At 48.3% G+C, this 14,962-nt stretch overlaps 1 protein-coding gene across 2 annotated transcripts in view; it reads right to left on the minus strand.

Annotated features, from left to right (window-relative positions):
* FBXO15 (F-box protein 15) overlaps positions 1-14,962 on the minus strand; it is a 758,839-nt gene that overhangs the window by 472,950 nt on the left and 270,927 nt on the right. The window lies entirely within an intron of this gene.

The raw sequence follows: 14,962 nt of genomic DNA on the forward strand, positions 1-14,962 counted from the left end.
GAGAACTCGTAAACGTGTTGAGACCTCTTTTATTTCTATGCTCTGCCTTTTTCTCTCCTTTAACTGAACTATTGGAGTGCCATCAGGTTATGCGCTCACGTCTGTTTAACAAATCGTGGTGTTCTAATTCTGACTTGTCTAATAGTTATTAAGGGAGGTGTGTATACTTTACCCGACTGTGTTTTTAACTTGCTTTTGATTTGGAGTGCTAGTATATTGCCTAAACTGTGTTTTAAATAAATAAATTATATACTTTTTATACAAAGCTCTGGTCAGTGTTTGTTTGCTCTACTGCATTTTTAGCCCTATTGTGTATACTCTATATACTGACCTACTCTTCTTGAGAGAAGTCTGACTGCTCAGCCACAGCTACCAGGTAAATCTGGGTGGTGCAGACTGCTACCAATTGGGTTTACTGCTTACTCCTGTAGTCTTAAACTTTTTGCAATGTTCCCCAAGGGAACTGCACAGGATTCTGCCTAACGGAGCTCTATGGGAAAGAGCGTGGAAAATCCAGGACATAAGGAACCCCTGCTCCAGGCAAATCCCTCTTGCGGGATTAGTGGAGGCCCACATTGCAAACCTGGCAACGTTCAGAACACAGTGGGAGTAGCCCAAATAGGAGATCTGTGGCAAAACGGACACTGGGTGCACTTCCAAACCATGGTAAAAGAGCAGGGCATACACAGGGGCCAATTCATATTGTACAATAACATGGTCAAAACGTTAAGGAAGAGATGGGAGACCCTACCGGAGGCGGATGACACAGGGGGAGCATTAGATGCATGGTACAATATTTCCGAGGGGGGACACACAGTGTCCAGGCTTTACGAACAATTACTAGGAGCCAACAAAAGAGAATTATAAGCATGAGTTAAATGGGAAGAAGAGCTTCAGAAACCCTTCAAGGATGAGGAATGGAACAGGGCTGTCAATATGCAAAGAAAGTCTCCAGGAACGCTAGGTTCAGACAGATGCAGCTCTATCTCATACATAGAGCATATCTAACGTCGAAAAGAATGTCAAGGATGGGGTGTAGACAGACCCGGATATGGTGGATATGGCTGTATACGTTCTGGTCATACCCGAGGATAACACATTTTTGGGACACTATCAAGGAAAGAGCGCTGAAGGGGGGAATCCAAATGCAAGCATGGTCGCCGGCATCTTATCTACTCTGCCTGTTCCCAAGAGGAGACAAGCAGAGAACACACTCGACAAAAATGAAAGACTTAATGACAATATTGGCGAAACGCAGCATTGCAATGGCATGTAACGCAAGTACAGGACCCTCGATAGAGGGGTGTAGGGTGGACCTGCAAAAATGTGCGATAGCCGAAACAACAGTGTGGACAAGGGCGATGTAAAGGGTAGAAGGCAACAGTGGGGCTAAGATATTGGCATGGAACACCGTTGTGCAGGACCTGTTCGGAAGCAATGAAAGAGACCACATAGGCGAATCAGTCAAGTGGGAGATGGCCGGCCCATTTGCACCCGGGTGTAATACACAGAGTAGCGTACGAACATGGACGGGGGGAAAAGGGGGCATAGCTGTGAACCGAGCACATAAGAAATAATATGGACTCCAACTTGAAAGTGCCAGTAGAAAGGTGTTGTGTGTTGTTGTTTAAGTGGTTATGTGTTATGTTTTGTATTGGAAATGTAAATAAAACGTTTTTATTTTTTAAAAGTATACAGCCAGTGACCCTAACCTTTGTTTCCCTCTTCATGGTCCTTTAGATTTGGAAAGGATAGGGTACCTCAGGGAAACATTGTCATCTAAAGGGGAGAAAGAGGTAAGGCTGCTACAGTGGGAAACCTACAGGCAATGGGAAGTATATGTCAGGCAGAAATCAATGAGAGAAGCACGCCTAACGATTAAAAAGCCTCAGTCAGAAAGGGATAAAGTTAGGGCATACGAGCTCCAGAAACTGAAAGAAGGATGGGAACAGGATGGCAGGGAATGTTTGATACTGGCATTAGGAGCATATGTATCTAAACCCTGTACTGATGCCACAGCACCCATGACACACACTGATGAAGAAGCTGATCCCTTATTAGAATGCCTTCTCTCCACTAAAAGACCTCACCAACCGCTTTACAATCAGCCCGAATCATGTAGCAAGCAGCCCTGTAACAGTCCGATACTACCAATTTGGAAAAAGGTTAGTGAGGATTCACCCCCAGAATGGAGACCAATTATTGATCTGCGCGCTATTAAAAAGATAGTGCTGCCCCAATTTCCTGTAGTACCGGACATGGTTTCTCTCTTTACCATGCTCCCACCTACTGCCCAGTATTTTACAGTCATTGACACCGCATTTTTCAGGGTTGCATGTAATTTAATCGGCAGGCATTTTTACGCCTGCAATTTAAAAGTGTATGAAATAAAAAAAAAATAATCTTTTTTATGGGGGTTCCCCCTCCAGCACCTATTTTTAACTATTTCACCCCCCTCCAACCACTTATCTGCCCTTTCCCACCTGCCCTAAACAAATGTAATGAACTTTCTTGTTATTTCGTACACGTTAAAATTTCAGGCATAGAAATGCCTGGCGATGAAATGACGTCCTACCATTTTTCAGTGTCCCAATCTATGAGGATAGTCCGTATCGGTTTGCTTTCAACATAGAAGGAAGGTCCTATGCATTCTGCCGAGCTCCACGGGGTTACACAGAAAGCCACAATATTTACAGTCAAGCTTTTAAGGCACAGCTAGATTGTTTCCCCCTCCCCAGTGGGACAGCCTTTTTGCAATATGTAGACAATTTACTGATAGCTGCTGACACCAAGGAGCAATGAATAAACTGTACAGTCCAGCTATTGAATTCCTTAGCACTCTTGGGTCACAAGGCTTCACAAAATAAATGTTGTCAACAACATGTACCTATTTAGGCAATCTCCTGTCAAAGGGTGAAAGGCGGTTACAACCACAGAGAATACAAGCAGTACTTAGCACAGCAGACCAACCACTAACCAAGAAGTGAGAGGTTTCCTGGGTATGACTTCTTTCTGCTGTCAATGGATCCCCAATTTTTCTCTCTTAGCAAAACCCTTGCTCCAACTTACCTCCAACCCAATGCCACGTCTGTCAGAACACAAAGAAAAACAAGTTACTTACCAATTGGTAACGTTCTTTCGATTGGATGTTTCTCCAACATATTGCTCATCTTCGTTGTATTCGCCCAGCCTTGGCTGCTTCGGAAATCTTTTCTCGGAAGAGGGCGCCATGCGTCAATGTCATCGAATCGAGGTCCCTCGGAGGCCTTCGTCGAGGGTGATGTCATCGGGTATACAAGTAGCATGTGCGGTGCCCGTTGGCCTCAGTTCTGTTTTTCCCCTCTTGTTCTGTTGTTTAGATAGTGCATGTAGTCAGCCTTGCGAGAGTTGAAGTGGTAATAACACCGGAAAATCTACACAGGGGTAGGATGCAAGGGCGATGAGGAATACGTTGGAGGAACATCCAATCGAAAGAACGACCAGTTGGTAAGTAACTTGTTCTTCAAATGGATTGTGTCCTCCAACGTATTCCTCATCTTAGTTAGACCGCCAAAACAGTGTAAAGGTTTTTGGAGGAGGGAGTAGAATTGTATTATTATAAAAAAAAAAATATTAATTTTTTTTTTTTTTTTTAAATAGAGCTGAATACATCACTGCTTTACCAAAATCAAACTCTTTAGAATGGGAAGCATCCAGATAGTAGAATTTAGAAAATGTGTGCAGTGAAGACCAAGTCGCCGCATCACAAATAGATTTGATGGGAACACCTCTTTGAAGGGCTGTCGAAGAGGCTATGCCTCTGGTTGAATGGGCCCTCGAGCCTTCTGGTGGATCGATCCAACGTGATCGGGCTTTTTTTCTACAAAGATTGCCCCAACTTCCTTCCAGTGTAGCCAATGAAAAGTTGATCGTCCACTCTAGGCTTGGAGAGCCTAGAAATGTAAATGCTTAGAACTCTTCTCAATCTTTTCTCCTACTTGCTGGGAAGAGGAGGAGGATAGAACGCGGGCAGAATGAGCTTATCTTCTGATTCAAATGGAAATCAGACACAACTTTAATTAAGAGAGGGTTTAACCCTCAATAAAACCCGGTCCTTGTGGAACACAGTATACAGTGGCCCAGAAGACAGTGCCTGCAACTCGCTCACTCTTCGTGCAGATGTTAAAGCAACCAAGAAAACTGTTTTCAACGTAAGTAATCTTAATGGGCATGTGTGCAAAGGTTCAAAGGGGCACACATCAAAAACTTTAGAACCAGATTAAGGTACCAAACTGGGATTTGGCAAGAAGAAGGAGGGAACACATTGGTGAGTCCCTTTAAGAATTGTTTATCAAAGGAATTTTAAAGTAGGAACATTCTTCCGAAGAGCGCTTGAAAATGGAAAGTGCTGCAAGATAACCTTTAATCTTCCCAACATTGAGACCTCTATGAGCCAGTGATAAGAGGAAAGATAACACCTCTGGGATAGAACACATAAAAGGATCAACATTATTTTCCCTGTACCAGTTGCAAAACATCTTCCAACGGCAACGGTACAAAGATTTTGTTGCTGGCCTTGTTGTCGAAAGCAACACCTCCATTACGTCATCTGGAAGGTCCCAATCCCTGTAGCTCAGCCTTTCAGATACCAAGCATGAAGGTTGAGAGTCCTGACCTCTGGATAGAGAACCTGGCCCTCCTGTGAGAGAAGGTCCTCTCTCGGAGGAAGACATAACAGAGGGCAGATGGACAGGTCTAGAAGGTCCGGGTACCATGTTCTCCTGGCCCAAACCAGGGCAATTAGGATCATGCGGTTTTCGAACCGTCTTAACCTCCTGATGACTTGAGGAATGACCGGGAATGACTGGGATTGGAGGGAACGCATATAGTAGTGGGAAGTTCCACTCCACCATGAACGCGCACGCCACCATGAACGCGTCCCCTAGGGCTCCTCTCGGGGGAAATTCCCTTGAGCAATACCTTTTGTACTTTCGGTTGATTCCAGTCGCAAACAGGTCTACTTGAGGGGTTCCCCAAAGGGCGAAGATCTCTTGAAGGACTTCCTGAGCCAGTTCCCTCTCGTGGGACACAGTACTCTGCCTGCTCAGAGCGTACGCAGTCATATTCTCCTCCCCGGCTAGATGAACTGCAGATAAGAAGATTCCTTCCTGATTTGCCCAATACCAGAGCCGCATTGCCTCTCTGCACAGAGGTAGCGACCCTACACCGCCTCTTTTGTTTAGGTAATGCATCGCCACTGTTTTGTCCGTCATTATCAGGACATTTTCTTCCCCTGACAGATGGCAGAAAAGCCTGCAGCGCTAGTCTGATTGCTCTCAGCTCCAAAAGGTTGATGTGTAGTTTGGACTCCAATGGAGACTAACGACCGCTGTTTGTCAGATCGTTGGCATGAGCTTCCCCACCCCATGAGTGAGGCTTCCGTCACTACTGTAATCTCCGGCCATGGTTGACAAAAATGTTCTCCTTTTAGGATGTTCTCTTTGCAAGTCCACCACAGAAGATCCTGCCGAACCTTGTTCGGAATCTGAAGAAGACCCGTCATTTGTCCTGAGAATTGGGACCATTGCTAGTGGCCATGGACCACACTGCTCACACTATCTGCATTGTCCAATCTAGACTGTAGGGATTCCTGCATGGCCTCCTTTCCTTCTCCAACGATGGCTAGGAATCCTTCCCTTTCTTCCCCTTCTGGTATGTGCTCCTGCACCATTGCAATGGACTACCACACAGTGTGCGAGAATTTTGCCAAGGCACATGTGGAGTTGGCCGATTTTAATTCCATACTGCCAGCTGCAAAAACCTTGCATGGCCAATCATCCACATGCTTGTCGTTCCTATCGAAGGGATAGTAGGGTATACCACCTTATTTGCTGTAGCTGTGGCTGCCTGGACCACCAGACTCTCGGGAGTGGGGTGCATGGACCGATAGCCGGGGTCGCTACTAGAAGGGCGGTATTTTGACGTGAGGAACTTATTCACAGGAGGAATCGAGTCTGGGGTTTCCCAATTTTTGGACACTATTTTGTAAGGCTACATGAAAGGATAAATTCGGATCTTCGGTGGGGCCCTGATCTAGTAGGTCAGTCAGGTCATCCTGGATGAACTGAGTTGGTGGTCTAGCGCATCCTAAATAATCCACCACCTTTGTCATCAGTTGTCTATATGAGGGACTGCCATGTTCCCTTGGTTCTGGTTTGCCAAATTCTGTCTCAGGTGATGTGTGAACTCCACTTGCGTTATGCAAAGTTTGCGCTAAATCCCTCATTCTGCTTTCCTCTGAAATTAGACATTCTGGGACATTAGGGGTGCCATACTCTAGGACAAAAGGAACATCCTCCTCCTCAGACCTTTCTTGTTCTTCAAAGATCGAAGACAAGGATTTAAAAAATTCTTTCCTTGGCAGAGGAGTATACCTTTTTTCTGGAGGGGCTGTTAAAGTGGAGGCTGAAGGCTTTGTAGGCTTTGTTGCTTTTTCTTTTGGTATTTTGTCAGTTCTGATTGAACTGGAGCCTTTGAAACGATGGGCACCGAAGGCTTCGGGGTCTACGTCGACAAAGGCATTGATGGCGTCGACGAAATAACAGTCGTCGAGAGAGCTGGCTTCGAAGGCATCGAGACACTCTTCAAAGGCTTGTCCTTCAAGGTGCGTCTGGTTTCCGGACGGCGGCTATGACCTCGAGCGGTCGACTCGACCGATCTTTATCACTCGGAGTCCTGTAGGGTCCTGATCTTTTCTCCTTCGATCACCTGGGCTCGAGAGCATGCGAGTGTCTGAATGGTAACACTCTCGGCCGGCTTCTGAGGAAGAGGCGGACCAAGGCTTAGCCTTTTCAGAAACCTCCATCATCTTAATTCTAAATGCTTCCCATTCTTCGGAGCAAGAATGTTTTGTGGGGCATTTCATTTTTTTGGGGGATTCGTCAGAAGACTAGGTGGAAGGGGATCAGTGGCGTCTCTTTTTAGATTTTTTCACCGAAGACGAAGAGTGGTGGAAACCACGTTGGGACCTACACCTATGTATTTGCCTTTCAAGGAGATTTTTCCTCATGGGTTCTCGACTCCACGCTTGAGGCTTTTTCGGTCAGGATTTCCACCTACATGTAGCTTTCCATTCCTCTCTCGCAAGGCCTTGCCCGTCATAGCCTGACACTTTGCACAGGCCTCTGTGTCGTGGTTTTCGCCGAGGCACCACAGACATTCTCGGTGCGGATCTGCGATTGACATTTTGGAACCGCAAGTTTAACATTTCTTGAACCCCGAACGTGGGGTAGTCGGGGTCAACGATGAGGAAATCTCGAACATCTTCACAATGATAACTGTGCCACAGAACAATCGAGGCGCGCCGAGTCTCCGAAAGCAACACGTACTGCAGAAAAACAGAACTGAGGCCAACGGGCGCAGCGCGTGCTAGTTGTATACCCGATGATGTCACCCTCGACGGAGGCCTCCAAGGGACCTCGACTCGACGACATCGATGCACGGTGCACTCTGCCGAGAAAACATTTCTGAAGCAGCCAAAGGTGGGCGAATACATCTAAGATGAGGAATACATTGGAGGACACAATCCAATCGAAAGCTTTTTACATGCTGAAGAAGCAGGATTTGGGCAATTCACCAGCCCTAAGCACCCCAATGATGCCAAGTCTTTTTCTTTGGGAATGAAAAATCAGATTGTGCTTTGTCTGTACTAACACAATTGCAAGGAGATAAAAACAGGCGCTGTGCCTATTTTTCCCCCACCTTCAATACAATGGCAAAAGGGTTACCAAGATTTCTCAGGGCAGTAGCAGCAGCTGCTCTTTCAGTCAAATAATCTGAAAGTATAGTTCAGGGACATCCACTGTTTGTGATACTCCCTCATGCCATTGATATTTTAATGAATAAGACCCAAACACAGCATATGACAAATACCAGATTGACTAGATACGAATTAACTTTATTCGCACCACAGAACGATAAAAAGAGGTCATTCACTGAATCCTGCCACGGTGCTACCCCTCCCTCCTGATGACCGCACTGTAATGCATGACTGTATCCTAACAACAGATGGGGAAACAAAGGGACAGTTAGACTTGGCTGATGTAACTTTGATTGATCCTGATGGAACTCTGTACATGGAGGGGTCATGTTTTAAATTGCCATATGGTGCCTCCACAGCTGCCATGAATATGATATGATATGGCATTTATAACGCGCCTATGCACAAGTGTTTCAAGGCGCGACGAAGCAAGGAAGAGGGGAACAGAGGGAAGACAGACAATGATCTTACTAGGCCAGGTGTTGTTCAGATCGCGCAAGTGCAAAGGAAGGGGGAAAGGAAAAAGTGCGGGGGGAAGGGAAAGTGTAGTACATGGGATAATAAAATAAAGAGATAAATAAAAAATGGACAGCTGGTGGCAAGTGCAGGGTAAGTGCAGACATAAGTGGTGGTGTGGGGGGGGGGGGACTGTAGGGATACAGAAATCAGTCCCCAGGTGCAGGGGTTGCCAGGGAGGCATGCAACAGGCAGGGCTTGGGCCCGAGAACAGAAGGGTGGCCAGGTAACCAGTGCAGTATCAGCCAGGAATTCAGCAGGGGAGAGGGGGAGAGAAAGCAGAAGCAAAGAGGAGGTTTTTAAAGTGCTTCCAGAACCGAAGATGGTTCTCCTCAAGTTTCAGGGAGGCAGGGAGGCTGTTCCAGAGGGAGGCCCCAGCCGAACAGAGAGATCTACCACCAACTTGTTGCTTGGAGAAGCGACTGACCCCGAGGGAGTTGGAGGCAGATGCGTGAAGAGCTCGAGAAGGAAGATATTTAGGAAGAGAGTTGAAGGTATTGAGGCCCCAGTCCCCAGAAGGCCTTCTGGACGATGCAGAGGGTTTTGAACTTAATCCTCACAGCCACTGGGAGCCAGTGCAGAGATTTCAGTCCTGGAGAGATACGATCCCTGGGCTTTCAGTCCTGGAGAGATATGATCCCTGGGCTTGAGGCCAAGGACAAGTCTTGCAGTCCTGTTCGTGATGAGTTGCAGAGGGCAGAGAGTAGAAGCAGGCAGATTTAGAAAGAGGCTGTTACAATAGTCCAGCCTAGAGAGAACCAGAGTTCTGGAGACAGTGAGCTTCTGGGGGAAGGAGAGGAAAGGAATACTACCTCTGAGGAGGTGCAGCTGGTAGTGTGACTTCTTAGAGATGACAGATGTGAGGAGAGAAAGAGTGTGGAGTCGAAGATGACCCCAAGGTTTTTAGCCTTGCCGGTGGGAGCAGGAAGAGGGCCAAGAGAAGAGGCCGGCCAGAGAGCTACAGGAAAGGAGGGAGTGGGTGAGCTGATGAGGAGAATCTCAGTCTTACTGGTATTAAGCCAGGGGTCATTGGTGGCACACCACTCCTGGATAGCAGACAGACAGTCAGAGAAGAGGGACGGAGAAGAGGTGGCCGAAGGTAGCCTGAAAATTAGCCGAGTGTCATCCTGAAACTTGGGGCAGAGAGTGGCAATGCGGTGGGCAAGGAGTGCCAGGTATTGGTTGAATAGCCAGGGAGAGAGGTTATACCCCTGGGGGACACCACAGCTAGAGAAAAAGATAGCAGGGAGGAAGGACCCAAGCTGGACCTGGGAGGGTCGGTCAGAGAGAAAGGAAGTCAGCCACGCCAGGGCCTGACCGGTGATGCCCAGGTTATTACGGAGACAATTTACCAGGATGGCATGGTCGACAGGGTCAAAAGCAGAAGAGAGATTAAGTAAGATGAGAACACAGGGGGTGTTGGAGTCAAGGTTGGAGAGCAAGTCTTCACGGATGTTCAGGAGAGCAGTTTCCATGCTTCTGGCAGCTCTGAAGCCAGATCGATGGTCATGAAGACAACCAACATATTCAGTGTGGAGATTAAGCTGGGAGAGGTCAGTTTCTCCAGAAGCTTGCCCAAGAAGGGAGTGTTGGAGATTGGGCGATAGTTAGCCAGGCAGGAGGGATCGGCAGAGGGTTTCTTAAGAAGAGGGTGCATAAGGGAGTGCTTTAGGGGGGGATGGGAAGACTCCGGTGGCAAAGGAGTGGTTGCAGAAGTCAGCCACGACAGGGGACAGGGTGTCAATGTGGTCATTGATGGTTTTGTAGAACAGGGTTGAACCTGTTCTGACGAGACTTTCATAGATCAGACTGGTCTAGAAACCTCGGCAGAGGAGAACAGGCGAATGGCAGAGAAGGAGGGAGGAGAGGTGTTGTCTGCAGAAGGGCCAGAGGAAGAGCAGGGAGTAGAGGAAGGGAGGGTGGAGGAGGAGAGTGAGGACAGGATGTCCTGAGTTTTAGAGATGAAGTGAGAAGCCTGTGCCGTGCAGAGGGCCTGGGAAGGGGCAGGAGAGGTAGAGACTGCGGCAGGACTGGCCAGTTCCTTGCAGATTTTAAAGAGTTCAGCCGAGATGTTAGATGCCGCCAAGACGCGGGCTTGGATAAGAGCCTCTTCTTGGTTAGGACAGAGAGCTGGTATTGCCTTTGGAGCAAGCGGCAGGCCAGTTTGTCAGAGGATGTACAAGAAGCAGGCCATTTTCTCTCGACCACCCTGCACTTGCGTTTAAGGGTGACGAAGTCTGAGTCGTACCAGGAGTTGCACTTGGCTTTGGGCTTCAGGCGGATTCTCATGACAGGGGCAAGGATATCAAGAGTATCAGATATAGCAGAGTGGAGCGTGGAGAGGGCTGTGTCAGGGTGAGAGACAGCCATAAAAGGGGCTGGGGGGAGAAAAAGTGGCAGCGAAAGCCTCAACTGATACGCGCGTCATGGGTAGGATGACCGAGAAGGTGGGTGGCAGTGATGAAGTGGCTTGGCCTGTGGAGTAGAGAGGGTGAGATGGGAGGAAAGGAGAAAGTGATCACTCCAGGAGAGAGGCGTGGTGAGAGGGACAGAAAGGGGCAGGTCTGAGAAGATCAGAACATCCAGCGTGTGCCCTGCAGAGTGAGTTGGCCAGAGCGGAGAATAGTGAGTGAGCGAGAGAGTCGCAGAGGTCATGAAAGAGCCCAGAAGAAGATAGGAGGCATCCAGGTGGATGTTGAAGTTTCCAAGAAGGAGGAGTTGAGTGGTCTAGGCCAGGAGTGAGGAGGAGAGGTCCGCCCACTCAGAGAGGAAGGAGGAAATCTGACCAGGTGGCCGATAGATAGTGGCCACAGTAAGGGAATGGCTAGGAGAGAGAGAGAGAAAGCCTGCAGATGAGGCATTCAAAAGAGGAGTAGGCCTGCGTAGGAATGACAGAGGCAGGAATCCACTCAGGGAAGAGCAGGGCTACACCCCCTCCGGAGCAGTTGGACCTGGGCACGGAGAGGATCTTGTAGCGTCAGGGAGGAGCGCATCAAAGCTTATGACAGAATTGGCCATGAATCATGTCTCAGTGATACCGAAGACATCGAGGTCAAGTTCATCCAGAAGGCGGCAGATGTCGGAGGAGTGTTTGACAGCTGAACGAGAGTTAAGAGTGGCGATGTGGAGACGGTTGCCATCCTTGAAGGATTTCCGTGGAGGGGTGCAGATCAGGTGTGTAAGGCGCCCGAGCGGGGACAGAGAGGGAATGAGAGGTCAAGGTAGCCGAGGAGGAGGCAGCAGGGGGAGGCGAGGAGGCTGTGGAGGGGGGAGAGGGGACAGTAGAAGAAAAGAAATTGATGAGGCACGGGAAGCGTCTATCAAAGAGGTGAAGGTTGGCCTGAGGGCCATGGACCAGGACGGTCCCATTCGAATAGACATTAATGATGACCTTAGATGAATGGAAGGAGGCCAGGAGGGCATCCCACTGGGTGCCGCCGTTAATGGGAGAAGAAGAGAAAGGAGAGAACACATAGACCATATGTAGGGTCCATAGGTCTGGCGAGGGAACAACAAAGAGGATGTCGGTCAGAGTTTCCTTAGAGGAGGCACTGCTATAGGTGTCAGTGATGGGGAGGCCTGGATTGAAGACCAGGATGTCCTTTTTAAACTTCTTCCTACCAGATTTCATGAGGACGGCAGGATAGTCAATAGAGAAGCAGTTAGAAAAGATAGGAGAGACAGAGAGCACCATAGAGTATGAGGGGAGGGGAGAGGTTGAAGGCAGAGGGGAGGGGGGAACACTAGCGAAGGACACCGGGCAGGGTGCAGGCAGATGAGACAGCGAGAAGCAAGAAGGTTGAACAATAGGACACGGTGACGACACTCAGGATTAAAGAACTATCCAAATGCACGTTTTAAAATGGGAGAAGAAAAAACACACCCAAGTTTGAGAATCCTGAATAGAGGGAGAAAGGCCTAGATTTCACAATGCAACTCCAAAATACTGATACAGTGCAAATTATAAACTACAGTGGGAAAAAACACACCCAAGTTTGAGAACCCTGAAGAGAGGGAGAAAGGCCTAGGTTTCACAAGGCAATTTTAAATTACTGATACAGTGCAAATTATAAACTACAGTGGGAGAAACACACCCATGCTATAACCGCATAGAAAACTCTGGTTGAAAGTTGTAAAATACCACAGCACTCCGCCCAGACCGCAGAGATCATTGCATTAGCTCGAGCATGCAAGCTCAGCCTTGGTCTGAGAGTTAATATCTATACCGACAGCCAGCATGCATTTGGAGTGGTGCAAAGTTTTGAAAGACTATGGGCTGAGAGGGGTTTCCTTACTTCCCACGGCACCAACATACAGCACCGAATGCTGATCACCAAGTTACTGAATTCACTAACAGCGCCAAAACAGCAGGCCTTCATAAAATGTAGTGCCCACAGAAAAGTAAAGTTAGGAATAGGTAATGCTTTTGCTGATGGGACAGCCATATTAACTGCCCAGACACTTAAACCTATGCATCACTGATCCCCTCCAGCAACTACTGAATTTAATAACTCCCTCGAATTTGTCAGGCAGATACAAGCAGATGCATCCAAAGCGGAACTTGAGAAATGGAATAACAATGCCACCCTTGATGATGAATGTTATGTACACAAGTCTGAGAAGAGGTTATGGATGTTACCCAACAAATAGGTGCTTATGATGATCACTATGGTGCATTGCCCCTTCCACATAGGGGCAAATGCAATTGTAGCCTTGTTGGGATTTGAAAGACAGCCCTAGCTACATGTCAAAATTGCATTACTTGCTTAACGCACAATGTGGGAAAGGGTACACCTACCCCTAGAGGTCATTTTAGACCCCTCAAATTGCCTTTTGAATGCCTCCAAATGGACTACATTGGAATGCCACAATGTCAAAGATTCAGATATGTTTTAGTTGTAGTATGTGTGTTCAGTAAATGGGTAGAGGCATTCCCTATGGTGGACAATACTGCTCGGAATACTGCCAAGACTTTGGTTAAGGAGTATTTTCCAAGCTACCAACTGCCTCATTCAACCTGGAGTGACAACGGTGTTCACTTTGTTAACAAAATCATGGAGCTAGTATGCTATGCGCTAGAAATATGCAAGAAATACAACTCTATTTACCACCCACAGGCGGCAGGTCTTGTGGAACGTTTCAATGTCACACTCAAGGGCAAATTGGCCAAAATCTGTGCTAATAGCACTCTCAAGCGGGTAGATGCTTTGCCTTTAGCCCTAATATCCGTACATACTGTCCTGCACTCAGGAGGAACAAGTTACTTAACTGTAACTGTTGGCATGGATTCACATGCACATGAATATAAGAATACATAGCAGTACACACATGCATAACCACGGGAGGTGGCAAGGCTCAACATTAAGCATTACATAAAACTCAATATTAAGCATCTCTTACCTCCTCAGCTAACAGGTTGCGCAGCACTGCCTGGCCGAGTCTGGACTCCTCCCTGGAATCCCGGTCGACGCAGTAGAATCTTGTGAAGGTGTGCGTCGACCTCCACGTAGCAGCCCTGCAGATGTCCAGCAGGGGCACACCATACAAGAACGCCGTGGTAGCAGCGATCGCTCTGGTCGAATGGGCTCTCGGACAGCCGGGCAACGGTCGGTTTGCCAACCGATGACAGTGCATGATGCAGCCGGAGAGCCATCTGGAAATGGAAGCCTTCGAGAGAGCCTTCACTTGGTTCACAGGTCCAAAGTTCACAAACAGCTGTGATGTCTACCGAAAACTCTTTGTTCGGTCCATGTAGAACTTTAGCGCTCTAGCTACATCCAGCAAGTGCAAAGTCCTCTTGGCCGGCGACGAAGGCGACGGGAAAAAGACTGGTAACACCAAGGGCTCGTTGAGATGGAAGTCCGACGGCACCTTGGGCATGAAGGGGGGGGGTGTGTCCTCAGCACCACCCTCGTCTCGTGGAAAATCAAGTATGGAGGCTTGCAGGAAAGGGCCTGAATCTCTCCCACGCGTCGTGCAGAGGTGATGGCCACAAGGAACGCCGTCTTCCCCGACAGGAACTTCAACGGAGCCGAATGCAAGGGCTCGAATGGCGGGCCCATGAGGCTGGTCAGCACCACTTTGAGCTGCCACGCCGGGGCTGGAGCCTTCAACGGCAGGAACGATCGAAACAGTCCTTTAAACTCCTTCACCAGGCGATGAGACCACAGGGACGACCGTCCTGCAGTTCTGGTGTATCGGGAAATCGCTGCCAGATGTATCTTGATGGAAGCATGAGCTAGTCCAGCTTTGGCCAGCGACAGTAAGTACGGTAGCACTTAAGGGGCAGTAATCCGTAGAGGGTTAATCTTCTGTGCACGGCACCAGACAGAGAACCTCTTCCATTTGTGTCCGTAGCACTTAAGAGTTGAGGACTCCCTGGCCTTTGCAAGAACCCCTCTGCATTTGGCTGGGATATCGTACCCTCCAAACTCGAGTGCTGCAGGAGCCAGGCCTGCAAGTTCAGCGACTTTGGGTCATGCAGAATGGTGCCTCCTTCTCTGGAGAGAAAATCTGCGTCCGTCGACAATTTGACTGGTGGGGACGCTGACAAGTCCAGAAGGTCCGGGAACCAGATCTGTCTCGGCCACCTCCGTGCGACGAGGATCATCCTGCACCGGGACCTCTTGAGTTGGTTGATGAGCCTGA

The sequence above is a fragment of the Ambystoma mexicanum genome, chromosome 5q, assembly GCF_040938575.1.
Source record: "Ambystoma mexicanum isolate Mex_15411 chromosome 5q, UKY_AmexF1_1, whole genome shotgun sequence".
NCBI classification, from domain to species: domain Eukaryota; kingdom Metazoa; phylum Chordata; class Amphibia; order Caudata; family Ambystomatidae; genus Ambystoma; species Ambystoma mexicanum.